We start from the raw sequence: 16,436 nt of genomic DNA on the forward strand, positions 1-16,436 counted from the left end.
CATTCGCGGACCCAGTTATCTCCTCATAGAAGGCAATCAGGTTGGTCAGGCATGATGTGTCCTTGGTGAATCCATGCTGACTGTTCCCGATCACTTTCCTCTCCTCTAAGTGTTTCAGAATTGATTCCTTGAGGACCTGCTCCAGGATTTTTCCAGGGACTGAGGTGAGGCTGACTGGGCTGGAGTTAAAGACGGGCACTACATTAGCCTTTTTCCAGTCATCCGGGACCTCCCCCGATCGCCAGGAGTTTTCAAAGATAATGGCCAATGGCTCGGCAATCACATCCGCCAACTCCTTTAGCCCCTCGGAGGCAGCACATCCGGCACCATGGACTTGTGCTCGTCCAGCTTTTCCAAATAGTCCCGAATCACTTCTTTCTGCACAGAGGGCTGCTCACCTCCTCCCCGTGCTACGCTGCCCTGTGCAGCAGGCTGGGACCTGCCCTTGTCTGTGAAGACCGAGGCAAAAAAATCATTGAGTCCATTAGCTTTTGCCACATCCTCTGTCACTAGGTTGGCTCCCTCATTCAGTGCGGGGCCCACACTTTCCTTGACTCTCCTCTTGCTGCTAACACACCTGTGGAAACCCTTCTTGTTACTTGTAACATCTCTTGCTCGCTGCAACTCCAAGTGGGATTTGGCCTCCTGATTTCACTCCTGCAGCCTGAGCAGGATTCTTATCTCCTCCCTGGTCATTTGTCCGACCTCCCACTTCTTGGAAGCTGCTTTTCCGCGTTTCAGACCAGCGAGGATTTCACTGCTAAGCCAAGCTGGTCGCCTGCCAGATTTCCTGTTCTGTCTGCACAGCGGGATGCTTTGTCCCTGCACCTCACTAAGGAGTGTTTGAAATTCATTTAAAACAATGCAGGGAACGTCACCCCGCAGCCGATCAGTCCGTCGGAGCACGTCCCTTTACAGTGCACTATGCACTCACGGGCAGGATGTTCACAAGCGCCTCTCGCACGCTGGATCTGCACACGCCGTGCGTCTCCACTGCAAAGGCCCAGTGCAGTTTAAACTCACTGTGAATTCCCACGCACGCAGCGTGTACATCCGGAGCCGGTGCCATCGACACAGCCTGTGCCCAGCGGCCTGTAACCCCCCGTGTGTCGCCAGCCCTGAGCTCTGGGGCGCCCCAGGGACCCTTCCCCAGCCCCTTGGCTCTCTCCCTGCTAGGACCCTCCACGGGCCATGGCCCCAGCGATCCCCCTGTGCCAGAGGCTGTGTGCTGGCCTGTGCCCGCTGGCAAGGCAGGCAGACGGTGGGGGTTCCCGGGGGCCGGACGTGCAGTCAGCTGCCCCCCTTGCAGCACCCCCAGCGTTCCCAGGCGCGGAGGCTGCCCTGGAATCTGGCTCTGTTCGGGTCAGCGCTCACGTCCAGCTCGCCCTTTGCCCGGACCCCCAGAGCACCACGGGGGGGATGGGAAAACAACGCCTGGCTTTAACACTCGCTGTCAACCGGAGCTGAGAGTCTGTACGTCCCCCCGTCCCACCACGGCCTCCTGCTCAGTACAACACACCCACGGGGCGTGTAACACAATGTGAGTGTACAGACACACCTCACACCCGTACCTAACACACAGAGCGTGGCTCACACCCCTGGGGCGTGCAACACACTGTCAGCGTACAGACACACCTCACACCCGTAACTAACACACAGAGCGTGGATCACACCCCTGGGGCGTGCAACACACTGTCAGCGTACAGACACACCTCACACCTGTACCTAACACACAGAGCGTGGCTCACATCCCCGGGAGGTGCAACACACTGTGAGTGTACAGACACACCTCGCACCCGTACCTAACACACAGAGCGTGGCTCACATCCCCGGGAGGTGCAACACACTGTCAGAATACAGACACACCCCACACCCGTACCTGACACACAGAGCATGGATCACACCCCCGGGGCGTGCAACACACTGTCAGCGTACGGACACACCTCACACCCGTACCTAACACACAGAGCGTGGATCACACCCCCGGGGCGTGTAACACACTGAGTGTACAGACACACCTCACACCCGTAACTAACATACAGAGCGTGGATCACACCCCCGGGGCGTGTAACACACTGTCAGTGTACAGACACACCCCACACCTGTACCTAACACACAGAGCGTGGATCACACCCCTGGGGCGTGCAACACACTGTCAGTGTACAGACACACCTCACACCCGTAACTAACACACAGAGCGTGGATCACACCGCCGGGGTGTGTAACACACTGAGTGTACAGACACGCCTCACACCCATACCTAACACACAGAGCGTGGATCACACCCCCGGGGCATGTAACACACTGTCAACGTACAGACACACCCCACACCCGTACCTAACACACAGAGCGTGGATCACACCCCCGGGGCGTGTAACTCACTGTCAGCGTACAGACACACTTCACACCTGTACCTAACACACAGAGCGTGAATCACACCCCAGGGGTGTGTAACACACTGTCAGCGTACAGACACACCCCACACCCGTACCTAACACATAGAGCGTGGATCATACCCCCGAGGCGTGCAACACACTATTAGCGTACAGACACACCTCACACCCGTACCTAACACAGAGTGTGGCTCACACCCCCGGGGCGTGTAACACACTGAGCGTACAGACACACCTCACACCCATACCTAACAGACAGAGCGTGGCTCACACCCCTGGGGCGTGCAACACACTGTCAGTGTACAGACACACCTCACACCCGTACCTAACACAAAGAGCGGGGATCACACCCCCGGGGCGTGTAACACATTGTCTATGCACATGGTATATATAATATGTTGACACTTTCTCACACACGTGCTCACACACATACAAACATACAGAGTATGTCATATTGTGTCAATACACACAGCGGGTAGGTAATATACTGATGCTATACATACGTCTCCCCCCGCCTGCACACATAGTATACAATGTACACACAAACACGCAGGGTGTATATTGTCTACATACTCACACACAAGGTTTGCATATAGCACACTATCTATACAGCCATCTGCACAGTATGCTATATACACCCATGTGCGTATCTAGAGACAGCACAACACACTGCCATCAACACGCCCAGAAGATATATAATATACTGTCTCTACACACGCCCACAGTGTAACATACCACACTACACACTATGTGCGAGTGTAACACACACACACACTGAACAGCCAAACGCTCTCAGTACTTGCCCAAATGAGGGTGTGTATACAACAGAGACTGTACACAACCCCTCCACACACACGCTGTAACATACCACCCTACACACTGTGTGCGAGTGTAACACACACACACACACACACACTGAACAGCCAAATGCTCTCAGTACTTGCCCAAACGAGGGGGTGTATACAACAGACAGAGACGTACACAACCCCCAGCCCACAAACTCGCCCAGCCACACCAAGTTGTTGGGCTGAGAATTTCCTACGGTTTTTCTAATCCCAGCGGGGTGACACCAGGGGCGTGGCCGGCTGGAAACACGGCTCGGAGCGGGACCAAGCGAGCAGAGGGGCAGGGAATTTCCTCGCCTGGGGCTGGAAGAAAGCCCGATGCTGGCGCAGAAGGGGGCCAGCCGGGGATGGAGACGGGGGTAAGTCAGGGCGCTCTGGGGAATGGCGCGAGCAGCTCGCACTGGGCCAGGCGACCGCCCAAGTCCCGCCGGGAAAGCCTGGCTGGCCACATGGTCCACATTCACGAGACTCCAAATTCCCGAGATGGGGCTGCCGGCCACGAGAGCGTCTCATCCGCGCGTGGGCCTCTGTCGGGCACGCTGCCAGGCCGCGCCCACAGCCTGCAGGGCTAGAAACTTTGGGAAGGGAAAGCAAGAGGTGCCGCCCGCAAGCCCTGACTCCAGGATCTGGGGCTTCCAGGGACGCTGGGCACCCCACGCTATGAGCACCGCACAGGACTGGAGAGAAACCAAGTGAAGGAGCCACTCCCGGCCGGGCAGCACCTCGTGCCAGTCCCTGGCAGTTCCACCGTGAGACGGGCAAAGCCACACCGGGCTTTGCCAAATGCAGAGCCGGGGGCACGTCGCAGCCTGGCACACGCACCCCCGCCCCGGTGTGCAGGGGAGAAGGGCAAAGCCGCACCGGGCCTTGCCAAACGCAGAGCCGGGGGCACGTCGCAGCCTGGCACACGCACCCCCGCCCCGGTGTGCAGGGGAGAAGGGGAAAGCCCCACCGGGCCTTGCCAAACGCAGAGCCGGGGGCACGTCGCAGCCTGGCACACACCCCCCCTTGGTGTGCAGGGGAGAAGGGCAAAGCCCCACCGGGCCTTGCCAAACGCAGAGCCGGGGGCACGTCGCAGCCTGGCACATGCCCAGCCCGTCTGGTACAACAGTGTGTCCATCGCACAGACTGTGCCACAACCCCCGGCCGTGGGGCAGCAGGGGCAGCAGAGCTGTCACCCACACACAGGCCCCGGCCCCTGTCTGCACCCCCAGCTCCCACCCGGCACAGCCCCTGTCCCGCACCCGGGGCACCAGCCGGGCCGGGGGGGGCTCTGTGCCACAGGCCCGTGGGGCAATCGCCGAACGGGGGCAGGAAGAGATAAAAGGGGGGAGGTGAGGGGGAGCGAGGGGGGATGGGCTGACAGTGACCCCCCCAGTCCCAGCCCCTCCGCCCCCAGGGACATGCCCAGCTGGAGGGACCCCCGAACTCCACACCTCCCCAGCCCCCAACCCCCCCCACAGCCCGGCCTCTGCCACCAAGGCCCCCACAGCCCCCCCGCCCGGCCTCTGCCTCCAACCCCCCGCCCGGCCTGTGCCCCCCACAGCCCCCCAGGCCTCCTCCAACCCCCCGCCCGGCCTGTGCCCCCCCACAGCCCCCCCGGCCTCCTCCAACCCCCCGCCCGGCCTGTGCCCCCCCCACAGCCCCCCCGGCCTCCTCCAACCCCCCGCCCGGCCTGTGCCCCCCCCACAGCCCCCCCCGGCCTCCTCCAACCCCCCGCCCGGCCAGTGCCCCCCCCACAGCCCCCCCGGCCTCCTCCAACCCCCCGCCCGGCCAGTGCCCCCCCACAGCCCCACCGGCCTCCTCCAACCCCCCGCCCGGCCTGCGCCCCCCCCACAGCCCCCCCGGCCTCCTCCAACCCCCCGCCCGGCCTGTGCCCCCCCACAGCCCCCCCAGCCTCCTCCAACCCCCCGCCCGGCCAGTGCCCCCCCCACAGCCCCCCCAGCCTCCTCCAACCCCCCGCCCGGCCAGTGCCCCCCCCACAGCCCCCCCGGCCTCCTCCAACCCCCCGCCCGGCCAGTGCCCCCCCCACAGCCCCCCCGGCCTCCTCCAACCCCCCGCCCGGCCAGTGCCCCCCCCACAGCCCCCCCGGCCTCCTCCAACCCCCCGCCCGGCCAGTGCCCCCCCACAGCCCCCCCGGCCTCCTCCAACCCCCCGCCCGGCCAGTGCCCCCCAACAGCCCCCCCGGCCTCCTCCAACCCCCCGCCCGGCCTGTGCCCCCCCCACAGCCCCCCCAGCCTCCTCCAACCCCCCGCCCGGCCAGTGCCCCCCCACAGCCCCCCCGGCCTCCTCCAACCCCCCGCCCGGCCTGTGCCCCCCCACAGCCCCCCCGGCCTCCTCCAACCCCCCGCCCGGCCTGCGCCCCCCCACAGCCCCCCCCGGCACCTGGGGCTGGTGGGTCGGGCGCCCCCCGCCGGGCTCTACCCCCCGCGCCGGGATCGGGGCCGGGATCGGGGCCGGGCCATGGCGCCGGGGCGGATGCTGCGGCCGATGGAGGATGCGGAGGATCCGCTCCGGCTCCGGCTGCTGCGGCCCCTCCCCCCGCGCCTGGGGGGCCCGCAGGAAGTGGGGGGGCGGGTGACGGGCGGCGCCGGCAGCCAATCAGCCCCGCGCCCGCCGGCCCCGCCCCCGGACCCCCTGGGCCCCCCACCCCCCGCCTGTATCCCCAGCCCCCGCCCCCCCTTGTGTCCCCCTCCCGCCCCTTCCTCCACCCCCCAGCCCCCTTCCGCCCCCCTGTGCCCCCCTCTTCTATCCCCCACCCCCCGGGCCCCCCACACCCCGTCCTCCACCCCCTCCCTGTATCCCCAGCCCCCGCCCCCCCTTGTGTCCCCCTCCCGCCCCTTCCTCCACCCCCCGCCTGTATCCCCCGCCCCCCCCCCGGGCCCCCCACCCCCCGCCTGTATCCCCAGCCCCCGCCCCCCCTTGTGTCCCCCTCCCGCCCCTTCCTCCACCTCCCAGCCCCCTTCCGCCCCCCTGTGCCCCCCTCTTCTATCCCCCACCCCCCGGACCACCCACCCCCCGCCTGTATCCCCAGCCCCCCCGGGCCCCCCACCCCCCGCCTGTATCCCCTGCCCGTATCCCCCGCCCCCCGGACCCCCCACCACCTTGTGTGCCCCTCCCGCCCCTTCCTCCACCCCCCATCCCCCTTCCGCCCCCCTGTGCCCCCCTCTTCTATCCCCCACCCCCCGGGCCCCCCACCCCCCGCCTGTATCCCCAGCCCCCGGACCCCCCTTGTGTCCCCCTCCCGCCCCTTCCTCCACCCCCCATCCCCCTTCCACCCCCCTGTGCCCCCCTCTTCTATCCCCCACCCCCCGGGCCCCCCACCCCCCGCCTGTATCCCCAGCCCCCGGACCCCCCTTGTGTCCCCCTCCCGCCCCTTCCTCCACCCCCCATCCCCCTTCCACCCCCCTGTGCCCCCCTCTTCTATCCCCCACCCCCCGGGCCCCCCACCCCCCGCCTGTATCCCCAGCCTCCGGCCCCCCCCTTGTGTCCCCCTCCCGCCCCTTCCTCCACCCCTCATCCCCCTTCCGCCCCCCTGTGCCCCCCTCTTCTATCCCCCACCCCCCGGCCCCCCCCAGCCGCTTGTGTGCCCCTCCCGCCCCTTCCCCCACCCTCCGCCTGTATCCCCCCTGGGCCCCCCACCTCCCCTTCCTCCACCCCCCACCTGTATCCCCCACCCCCCGGCCCCCCCACCCGCTTGTGTGCCCCTCCTGCCCCTTCCCCCACCCTCCGCCTGTATCCCCCCTGGGCCCCCCACCTCCCCTTCCTCCACCCCCCGCCTGTATCCCCCGCCCCCCGGGCCCCCCACCCGCTTGTGTGCCCCTCCCGCCCCTTCCTCCACCCCCCATCCCCCTTCCGCCCCCCTGTGCCCCCCTCTTCTACCCCCCGGGCCCCCCACACCCCGTCCTCCACCCCCTCCCTGTATCCCCAGCCCCCGCCCCCCCCCTTGTGTCCCCCTCCCGCCCCTTCCTCCACCCCCCGCCTGTATCCCCCACCCCCCTGGGCCCCCCACCTCCCCTTCCTCCACCCCCCACCTGTATCTCCCGCCCCCCCTGGGCCCCCCACCCCCTTGTGTCCTCCTCCCGCCCCTCCCTCTTGTATCCTCCTCCCACCCCTTCCTCCACCCACCATTCCCCCTTCCGCCCCCCTGTGCCTCCCTCTTCTATCCCCCTCCCCCAGCCCCCCTGGGCCCCCCACCCCCCCTTCCTCCACCCCCTGCCTGTATCCCTCGCCCCCAGCCCCCCCTGGGTCCCCCACCCCCTTGTGTCCTCCTCCCTCCCTTTCCTCCACCCCCCATCCCCCTTCCGCCTCCCACCCCTCTCCTTCCCCTTGTATCCCCCCCTTCCACCCCCCCACCCTCTACCCCCCTCCTCTCTTCTCTCCCCCGCCCCTCTCTCCCTCCAGCCCTGCTCCAGGCCCCCATCCCTCCAGCCCCCTTCCTCTTATCCCCGCAGCCAGCCAGCCCCCGTCCCCCTTCTATCCTCCCACCTCATCCCCCCAGCCCCCAACCCTTCCCCACTCTGTCGCTCCTCTGGCCCCATCCCATCCCTCCATCATCCCCCTCCCCCGATCTGTCCATTTGCCCAACCCCCTTCCCACTGCCTGGCCCAGCCCGATGTGGCTTCTGCCCGTCAAGACCTAGGGCCAGACTGGGCCAGCACAGCCGGCCTCCCACCCGGCCTCCGCTCTGGCAGCACCGGCGCCAGACGCCTCCGAGGGCAGGACCGGAGCAGGGCAGTTCTGGGGCTCCCCGTCCCGTCAGCCTCCGCTCGGTCTGTGTCCTTCGGGTCCAGCCTGCATCCTCGCCCGGTCTGTGTCCTTCGGGTCCAGCCTGCATCCTCGCCCGGTCTGTGTCCTTCGGGTCCAGCCTGTATCCTCGCCCGGTCTGTGTCCTTCGGGTCCAGCCTGCATCCTCGCCCGGTCTGTGTCCATGGGGTCCGGCCTGCATCCTCGCCCGGTCTGTGTCCTTCGGGTCCGGCCTGCATCCTCGCCCGGTCTCTGTCCTTCGGGTCCAGCCTGCATCCTCGCCCGGTCTGTGTCCTTCGGGTCCAGCCTGCATCCTCGCCCGGTCTGTGTCCTTCGGGTCCGGCCTGCATCCTCACCCGGTCTCTGTCCTTCGGGTCCAGCCTGGATCCTCGCCCGGTCTGTGTCCTTCGGATCCAGCCTGCATCCTCGCCCGGTCTGTGTCCTTCGGGTCCAGTCTGCATCCTCGCCCGGTCTGTGTCCATGGGGTCCAGCCTGCATCCTCGCCCGGTCTGTGTCCTTCGGGTCCAGCCTGTATCCTCGCCCGGTCTGTGTCCTTCGGATCCGGCCTGTATCCTCGCCCGGTCTGTGTCCATGGGGTCCAGTCTGCATCCGTGCCCGGTCTGTGTCCTTCGGGTCCAGTCTGTATCCTCGCCCGGTCTCTGTCCTTCGGGTCCAGCCTGCATCGTCGCCAGGTCTGTGTCCTTCGGGTCCAGCCTGCGTCCTCGCCCAGTCTGTCCTTCGGGTCCAGCCTGCATCCTCGCCCGGTCTGTGTCCTTCGGGTCCAGCCTGGATCCTCGCCCGGTCTGTGTCCTTCGGGTCCAGCCTGCGTCCTCACCCGGTCTGTGTCCTTGGGATCCAGCCTGCATCCTCGCCCGGTCTGTGTCCTTGGGGTCCAGCCTGCATCCTCGCCCGGTCAGTGTCCTTCGGGTCCAGCCTGCGTCCTCGCCCGGTCTGTGTCCATGGGGTCCAGCCTGCATCCTCGCCCGGTCTGTGTCCTTCGGGTCCAGCCTGCGTCCTCGCCCGGTCTGTGTCCTTCGGGTCCAGCCTGCGTCCTCGCCCGGTCTGTGTCCATGGGGTCCAGCCTGCGTCCTCGCCCGGTCTGTGTCCTTCGGGTCCAGTCTGCGTCCTCGCCCGGTCTGTGTCCTTCGGGTCCAGCCTGCATCCTCGCCCGGTCTGTGTCCTTCGGGTCCGGCCTGCATCCTCGCCCGGTCTGTGTCCTTCGGGTCCGGCCTGCATCCTCGCCCGGTCTGTGTCCTTCGGGTCCGGCCTGCGTCCTCGCCCGGTCTGTGTCCATGGGGTCCAGCCTGCGTCCTCGCCCGGTCTGTGTCCTTCGGGTCCAGCCTGCGTCCTCGCCCGGTCTGTGTCCTTCGGGTCCGGCCTGCATCCTCGCCCGGTCTGTGTCCTTCGGGTCCGGCCTGCATCCTCGCCCGGTCTGTGTCCTTCGGGTCCGGCCTGCATCCTCGCCCGGTCTGTGTCCTTGGGGTCCAGTCTGCATCCTCGCCCGGTCTGTGTCCTTCGGGTCCAGCCTGCATCCTCGCCCGGTCTGTGTCCTTCGGATCCAGCCTGCGTCCTCGCCCGGTCTGTGTCCATGGGGTCCAGCCTGCGTCCTCGCCCGGTCTGTGTCCATGGGGTCCAGCCTGCATCCTGGCCCGGTCTGTGTCCATGGGGTCCAGCCTGCATCCTGGCCCGGTCTGTGTCCTTCGGGTCCAGCCTGCGTCCTCGCCCGGTCTGTGTCCATGGGGTCCAGCCTGCATCCTGGCCCGGTCTGTGTCCTTCGGGTCCAGCCTGCGTCCTCGCCCGGTCTGTGTCCATGGGGTCCAGCCTGCGTCCTCGCCCGGTCTGTGTCCATGGGGTCCAGCCTGCATCCTCGCCCGGTCTCTGTCCTTCGGGTCCAGCCTGCATCCTCGCCCGGTCTCTGTCCTTCGGGTCCAGCCTGCATCGTCGCCCGGTCTGTGTCCATGGGGTCCAGCCTGCATCGTCGCCCGGTCTGTGTCCTTCGGGTCCAGCCTGCATCCTCGCCCGGTCTGTGTCCTTCGGGTCCAGCCTGCATCCTCGCCCGGTCTGTGTCCTTCGGGTCCGGCCTGCATCCTCGCCCGGTCTGTGTCCTTCGGGTCCGGCCTGCATCCTCGCCCGGTCTGTGTCCTTCGGGTCCGGCCTGCATCCTCGCCCGGTCTGTGTCCTTCGGGTCCGGCCTGCATCCTCGCCCGGTCTGTGTCCTTGGGGTCCAGCCTGCATCCTCGCCCGGTCTGTGTCCTTCGGATCCAGCCTGCGTCCTCGCCCGGTCTGTGTCCTTCGGGTCCAGTCTGCGTCCTCGCCCGGTCTGTGTCCTTCGGGTCCAGCCTGCATCCTCGCCCGGTCTGTGTCCTTCGGATCCAGCCTGCGTCCTCGCCCGGTCTGTGTCCATGGGGTCCAGCCTGCGTCCTCGCCCGGTCTGTGTCCATGGGGTCCAGCCTGCGTCCTGGCCCGGTCTGTGTCCATGGGGTCCAGCCTGCATCCTGGCCCGGTCTGTGTCCTTCGGGTCCAGCCTGCGTCCTCGCCCGGTCTGTGTCCATGGGGTCCAGCCTGCGTCCTGGCCCGGTCTGTGTCCTTCGGGTCCAGCCTGCGTCCTCGCCCGGTCTGTGTCCATGGGGTCCAGCCTGCGTCCTCGCCCGGTCTGTGTCCATGGGGTCCAGCCTGCATCCTCGCCCGGTCTCTGTCCTTCGGGTCCAGCCTGCATCGTCGCCCGGTCTGTGTCCTTCGGGTCCAGCCTGCATCGTCGCCCGGTCTGTGTCCATGGGGTCCAGCCTGCATCGTCGCCCGGTCTGTGTCCTTCGGGTCCAGCCTGCATCCTCGCCCGGTCTGTGTCCTTCGGGTCCGGCCTGCATCCTCGCCCGGTCTGTGTCCTTCGGGTCCGGCCTGCATCCTCGCCCGGTCTGTGTCCTTCGGGTCCGGCCTGCATCCTCGCCCGGTCTCTGTCCTTCGGGTCCGGCCTGCATCCTCGCCCGGTCTGTGTCCTTCGGGTCCGGTCTGCATCCTCGCCCGGTCTGTGTCCTTGGGGTCCGGTCTGCATCCTCGCCCGGTCTGTGTCCTTCGGATCCAGCCTGCGTCCTCGCCCGGTCTGTGTCCTTCGGGTCCAGTCTGCATCCTCGCCCGGTCTGTGTCCTTCGGGTCCAGCCTGCATCCTCGCCCGGTCTGTGTCCTTCGGGTCCAGTCTGCATCCTCGCCCGGTCTGTGTCCTTCGGGTCCAGCCTGTATCCTCGCCCGGTCTGTGTCCTTCGGGTCCGGCCTGCATCCTCGCCCGGTCTGTGTCCTTGGGATCCAGCCTGCATCCTCGCCCGGTCTGTGTCCTTCGGGTCCAGCCTGCATCCTCGCCCGGTCTGTGTCCTTCGGGTCCAGCCTGCATCCTCGCCCGGTCTGTGTCCATGGGGTCCGGCCTGCATCCTCGCCCGGTCTGTGTCCTTCGGGTCCAGCCTGCATCCTCGCCCGGTCTGTGTCCTTCGGGTCCAGCCTGCATCCTCGCCCGGTCTGTGTCCATGGGGTCCGGCCTGCATCCTCGCCCGGTCTGTGTCCTTCGGGTCCAGCCTGCATCCTCGCCCGGTCTGTGTCCATGGGGTCCGGCCTGCATCCTCGCCCGGTCTGTGTCCTTCGGATCCAGTCTGCATCTTCGCCCGGTCTGTGTCCTTCGGATCCAGCCTGCGTCCTCGCCCGGTCTGTGTCCATGGGGTCCAGCCTGCATCCTGGCCCGGTCTGTGTCCATGGGGTCCAGCCTGCATCCTGGCCCGGTCTGTGTCCTTCGGGTCCAGCCTGCGTCCTCGCCCGGTCTGTGTCCATGGGGTCCAGCCTGCGTCATCGCCCGGTCTGTGTCCATGGGGTCCAGCCTGCATCCTGGCCCGGTCTGTGTCCTTCGGGTCCAGCCTGCGTCCTCGCCCGGTCTGTGTCCATGGGGTCCAGCCTGCGTCCTCGCCCGGTCTGTGTCCATGGGGTCCAGCCTGCGTCCTCGCCCGGTCTCTGTCCTTCGGGTCCAGCCTGCATCCTCGCCCGGTCTCTGTCCTTCGGGTCCAGCCTGCATCCTCGCCCGGTCTGTGTCCATGGGGTCCGGCCTGCATCCTCGCCCGGTCTGTGTCCTTCGGGTCCGGCCTGCATCCTCGCCCGGTCTGTGTCCTTCGGGTCCGGCCTGCATCCTCGCCCGGTCTCTGTCCTTCGGGTCCGGCCTGGATCCTCGCCCGGTCTCTGTCCTTCGGGTCCGGCCTGGATCCTCGCCCGGTCTGTGTCCTTCGGATCCAGCCTGCATCCTCGCCCGGTCTGTGTCCTTCGGGTCTAGCCTGCATCCTCGCCCGGTCTGTGTCCATGGGGTCCAGCCTGCATCCTCGCCCGGTCTCTGTCCTTCGGGTCCAGCCTGCATCCTCGCCCGGTCTCTGTCCTTCGGGTCCAGCCTGTATCCTCGCCCGGTCTGTGTCCTTCGGATCCGGCCTGTATCCTCGCCCGGTCTGTGTCCATGGGGTCCAGTCTGCATCCGTGCCCGGTCTGTGTCCTTCGGGTCCAGTCTGTATCCTCGCCCGGTCTCTGTCCTTCGGGTCCAGCCTGCATCGTCGCCAGGTCTGTGTCCTTCGGGTCCAGCCTGCGTCCTCGCCCAGTCTGTCCTTCGGGTCCAGCCTGCGTCCTCGCCCGGCCTGTGTCCTTGGGGTCCAGCCTGTATCCTCGCCCGGTCTGTGTCCATCGGGTGCAGGCTGCGTCCTCGCCCGGTCTGTGTCCATCGGGTGCAGCCTGCGTCCTCGCCCAGCCTGTGTCCTTGGGGTCCAGCCTGCGTCCTCGCCCAGCCTGTGTCCTTCGGGTCCAGCCTGCGTCCTCGCCCGGTCTCTGTCCTTCGGGTTAGTCTGCATCCTCGCCCGGTCTGTGTCCTTGGGGTCCAGCCTGCATCCTGACCCGGTCTGTGTCCTTGGGGTCCAGCCTGCATCTTCGCCCGGTCTCTGTCCTTCGGGTCCAGCCTGTATCCTCGCCTGGTCTCTCTCCTCCACCCGGTCTGTGTCCTTCGGGTCCAGCCTGCATCCTCGCCCGGTCTGTGTCCTTCGGGTCCAGCCTGCATCCTCGCCCGGCCTCTGTCCTTCGGGTCCAGCCTGCGTCCTCGCCCGGTCTGTGTCCATGGGGTCCAGCCTGCATCCTGGCCCGGTCTGTGTCCTTGGGATCCAGCCTGCATCCTCGCCCGGTCTGTGTCCTTCGGGTCCAGCCTGCGTCCTCGCCCGGTCTGTGTCCATGGGGTCCAGCCTGCATCCTCGCCCGGTCTGTGTCCTTCGGGTCCAGCCTGCATCCTCGCCCGGTCTGTGTCCTTCGGGTCCAGCCTGCATCCTCGCCCGGTCTGTGTCCATGGGGTCCGGCCTGCATCCTCGCCCGGTCTGTGTCCTTCGGGTCCGGCCTGCATCCTCGCCCGGTCTGTGTCCTTCGGGTCCGGCCTGCATCCTCGCCCGGTCTGTGTCCTTCGGATCCGGCCTGTATCCTCGCCCGGTCTGTGTCCTTCGGGTCCGGCCTGCATCCTCGCCCGGTCTGTGTCCATGGGGTCCAGCCTGCATCCTCGCCCGGTCTGTGTCCTTCGGGTCCAGCCTGCATCCTCGCCCGGTCTCTGTCCTTGGGGTCCAGCCTGCATCCGTGCCCGGTCTGTGTCCTTCGGGTCCAGGCTGCATCCTCGCCCGGCCTCTGTCCTTCGGGTCCAGCCTGTATCGTCGCCCGGTCTGTGTCCTTCGGGTCCAGCCTGCATCCTCGCCTGGTCTCTCTCCGCCTGGTCTCTGTCCTTTGGGTCCAGTCTGTATCCTCGCCCGGTCTGTGTCCTGTGGGTCCAGCCTGTATCCTCCCCCAGTCTCTGTCCTTCGGGTCCAGCCTGCATCCTCGCCCGGTCTGTGTCCTTCGGGTTCAGCCTGAATCCTCGCCCGGCCTGTGTCCTTCGGGTTCAGCCTGAATCCTCGCCCGGCCTGTGTCCTTCGGGTCCAGCCTGTATCCTCGCCCGGTCTGTGTCCTTCGGGTTCAGCCTGTATCCTCGCCCGGTCTGTGTCCTTCAGGTCCAGTCTGCATCCTCGCCCGGTCTCTCTCCTCCGCCTGGTCTCTGTCTTTCTGATCCAGCCTGTATCCTCGCCCGGCCTCTGCCCTTTGGGTCCAGCCTGTATCCTCGCCCGGTCTGTGTCCTTCGGATCCAGCCTGCATCCTCGCCCGGTCTGTGTTCTTCGGATCCAGTCTGTATCCTCGCCCGGTCTGTGTCCTTCGGATCCAGCCTATATCCTCGCCCGGTCTCTCTCCTCCACCCGGTCTCTGTTCTTCGGGTCCAGTCTGCACCCTCGCCCGGTCTGTGTGTTTCGGTTCCAGTCGGTATCCTTGCCTGGTCTGTGTCCTTCGGGTCCAGTCTGTATCCTCGCCCAGTCTCTGTGTTTCGGGTCCAGCCTGTATCCTCCTCGGTCTGTGTCCTTGGGGTCCAGCCTGTATCCTCGCCCGGTCTGTTTCCTTGGGGTCCAGCCTGTATTCTCACCCGGTCTGTGTCCTTAGGGTCCAGTCTGTATCCTTGCCCGGTCTCTGTGATTCGTATCCAGCCTGTATCCTCGCTCGGTCTGTGTCCTTGGCGTCCAGCCTGCATCCTCGCCCTGTCTCTGTCCTTCGGGTCCAGCCTTTATCCTCGCCCGGTCTGTGTCTTTCGGGTCCAGCCTGCATCCTCGCCCGGTCTGTCTCCTTCGGGTCCCGCCTGTATCCTCGCCCGGCCTCTGTCCTTTGGGTCCAGCCTGCATCCTAGCCCGGTCTGTGTCCTTGGGGTCCAGCCTGCATCCTCGCCCGGTCTGTGTCCTTGGGGTCCAGCCTGCATCCTCGCCCGGTCTGTGTCCTTCGGGTCCAGCCTGCATCCTCACCCGGCCTCTGTCCTTCGGGTCCAGCCTGCGTCCTCGCCCGGTCTGTGTCCTTGGGGTCCAGCCTGCATCCTCGCCCGGTCTGTGTCCTTCGGGTCCAGCCTGCATCCGTGCCCGGTCTGTGTCCTTCGGGTCCAGGCTGCATCCTCGCCCGGTCTCTGTCCTTGGGGTCCAGCCTGCATCCGTGCCCGGTCTGTGTCCTTCGGGTCCAGCCTGCATCCTCGCCCGGTCTCTGTCCTTGGTGTCCAGCCTGCATCCTCGCCCGGCCTCTGTCCTTCGGGTCCAGCCTGTATCGTCGCCCGGTCTGTGTCCTTCGGGTCCAGCCTGCATCCTCGCCTGGTCTCTCTCCACCTGGTCTCTGTCCTTTGGGTCCAGTCTGTATCCTCGCCCAGTCTGGGTTCTTCGGGTCCAGTCTGTATCCTCGCCCGGTCTCTCTCCGCCTGGTCTCTCTCCTTTGGGTCCAGTCTGTATCCTCGCCCGGTCTGTGTCCTGTGGGTCCAGCCTGTATCCTCCCCGGGTCTCTGTCCTTCGGGTCCAGCCTGTATCCTCGCCCGGTCTGTGTCCTTCGGGTTCAGCCTGAATCCTCGCCCGGTCTCTGTCCTTCGGGTCCAGCCTGTATCCTCGCCCGGTCTCTGTCCTTCGGGTCCAGCCTGTATCCTCGCCCGGTCTGTGTCCTTCGGGTTCAGCCTGTATCCTCGCCCGGTCTGTGTCCTTCAGGTCCAGTCTGCATCCTCGTCCGGTCTCTCTCCTCTGCCTGGCCTCTGTGCTTTGGGTCCAGTCTGTATCCTCGCCCGGTCTGTGTCCTTCGGGTCCAGTCTGTATCCTCGCCCGGTCTGTGTCCTTCGGATCCAGCCTGCATCCTCGCCCGGTCTGTGTATTTTGGGTCCAGTCGGTATCCTTGCCTGGTCTGTGTCCTTCAGGTCCAGTCTGTATCCTCGCCCGGCCTCTCTCCTTCGGGTCCAGTCTGTATCCTCGCCCAGTCTCTGTGTTTCGGGTCCAGCCTGTATCCTCGCCCGGTCTGTGTCCTTGGGGTCCAGCCTGTATCCTTCCCGGTCTGTGTCCTTCGCGTCCAGCCTGTATCCTCACCCGGTCTGTGTCCTTGGGGTCCAGTCTGTATCCTAGCCCGGTCTCTCTCCTCCGCCTGGCCTCTGTGCTTTGGGCCCAGTCTGTATCCTCGCCCGGCCTCTCTCCTTCGGGTCCAGTCTGTATCCTCGCCCAGTCTCTGTGTTTCGGGTCCAGCCTGTATTCTTCCCGGTCTGTGTCCTTGGGGTCCAGCCTGTATCCTCGCCCGGTCTGTTTCCTTGGGGTCCAGCCTGCATCCTCGCCCGGTCTGTGTCCTTCGGGTCCAGCCTGCATCCTCGCCCGGTCTGTTTCCTTGGGGTCCAGCCTGTATCCTCGCCCGGTCTGTTTCCTTGGGGTCCAGCCTGCATCCTCGCCCGGTCTGTGTCCTTCGTGTCCAGCCTCCATCCTCGCCCGGTCTGTGTCCTTCGGGTCCAGCCTGCATCTTCGCCCGGTCTGTGTCCTTCGTGTCCAGCCTCCATCCTCGCCCGGTCTGTGTCCTTGGGGTCCAGCCTGCATCCTCGCCCGGTCTGTGTCCT

General features: G+C 66.6%; 2 long non-coding RNA genes across 13 annotated transcripts; one reads left to right on the forward strand and one right to left on the reverse strand.

Annotated features, from left to right (window-relative positions):
* Positions 1-1,549: 1,549 nt before the first annotated feature.
* On the reverse strand, positions 1,550-4,496 carry LOC127032423 (uncharacterized). Of its 11 annotated transcripts, XR_007768795.1 has the most exons (5): positions 3,315-4,496; positions 2,713-3,167; positions 2,255-2,408; positions 1,867-2,102; positions 1,627-1,712 (listed from the first exon to the last, which is right to left on the reverse strand). It is a non-coding gene; the product is annotated as an uncharacterized LOC127032423 (long non-coding RNA). The 11 variants fall into 11 exon arrangements; XR_007768796.1 differs by lacking the exon at positions 3,315-4,496 and having other exon boundaries at positions 2,255-2,414; positions 2,642-2,733; XR_007768797.1 differs by lacking the exons at positions 2,713-3,167; positions 3,315-4,496 and adding an exon at positions 2,636-2,688.
* LOC127032430 (uncharacterized) lies at positions 1,580-2,777 on the forward strand. Of its 2 annotated transcripts, none has more exons than XR_007768816.1 (3): positions 1,580-1,682; positions 1,837-2,083; positions 2,700-2,777. It is a non-coding gene; the product is annotated as an uncharacterized LOC127032430 (long non-coding RNA). The 2 variants fall into 2 exon arrangements; XR_007768815.1 differs by lacking the exon at positions 2,700-2,777 and adding an exon at positions 2,396-2,456.
* Positions 4,497-16,436: the final 11,940 nt, after the last annotated feature.

Source organism: Gopherus flavomarginatus, chromosome 12 (genome assembly GCF_025201925.1).
Source record: "Gopherus flavomarginatus isolate rGopFla2 chromosome 12, rGopFla2.mat.asm, whole genome shotgun sequence".
NCBI classification, from domain to species: Eukaryota; Metazoa; Chordata; order Testudines; family Testudinidae; genus Gopherus; species Gopherus flavomarginatus.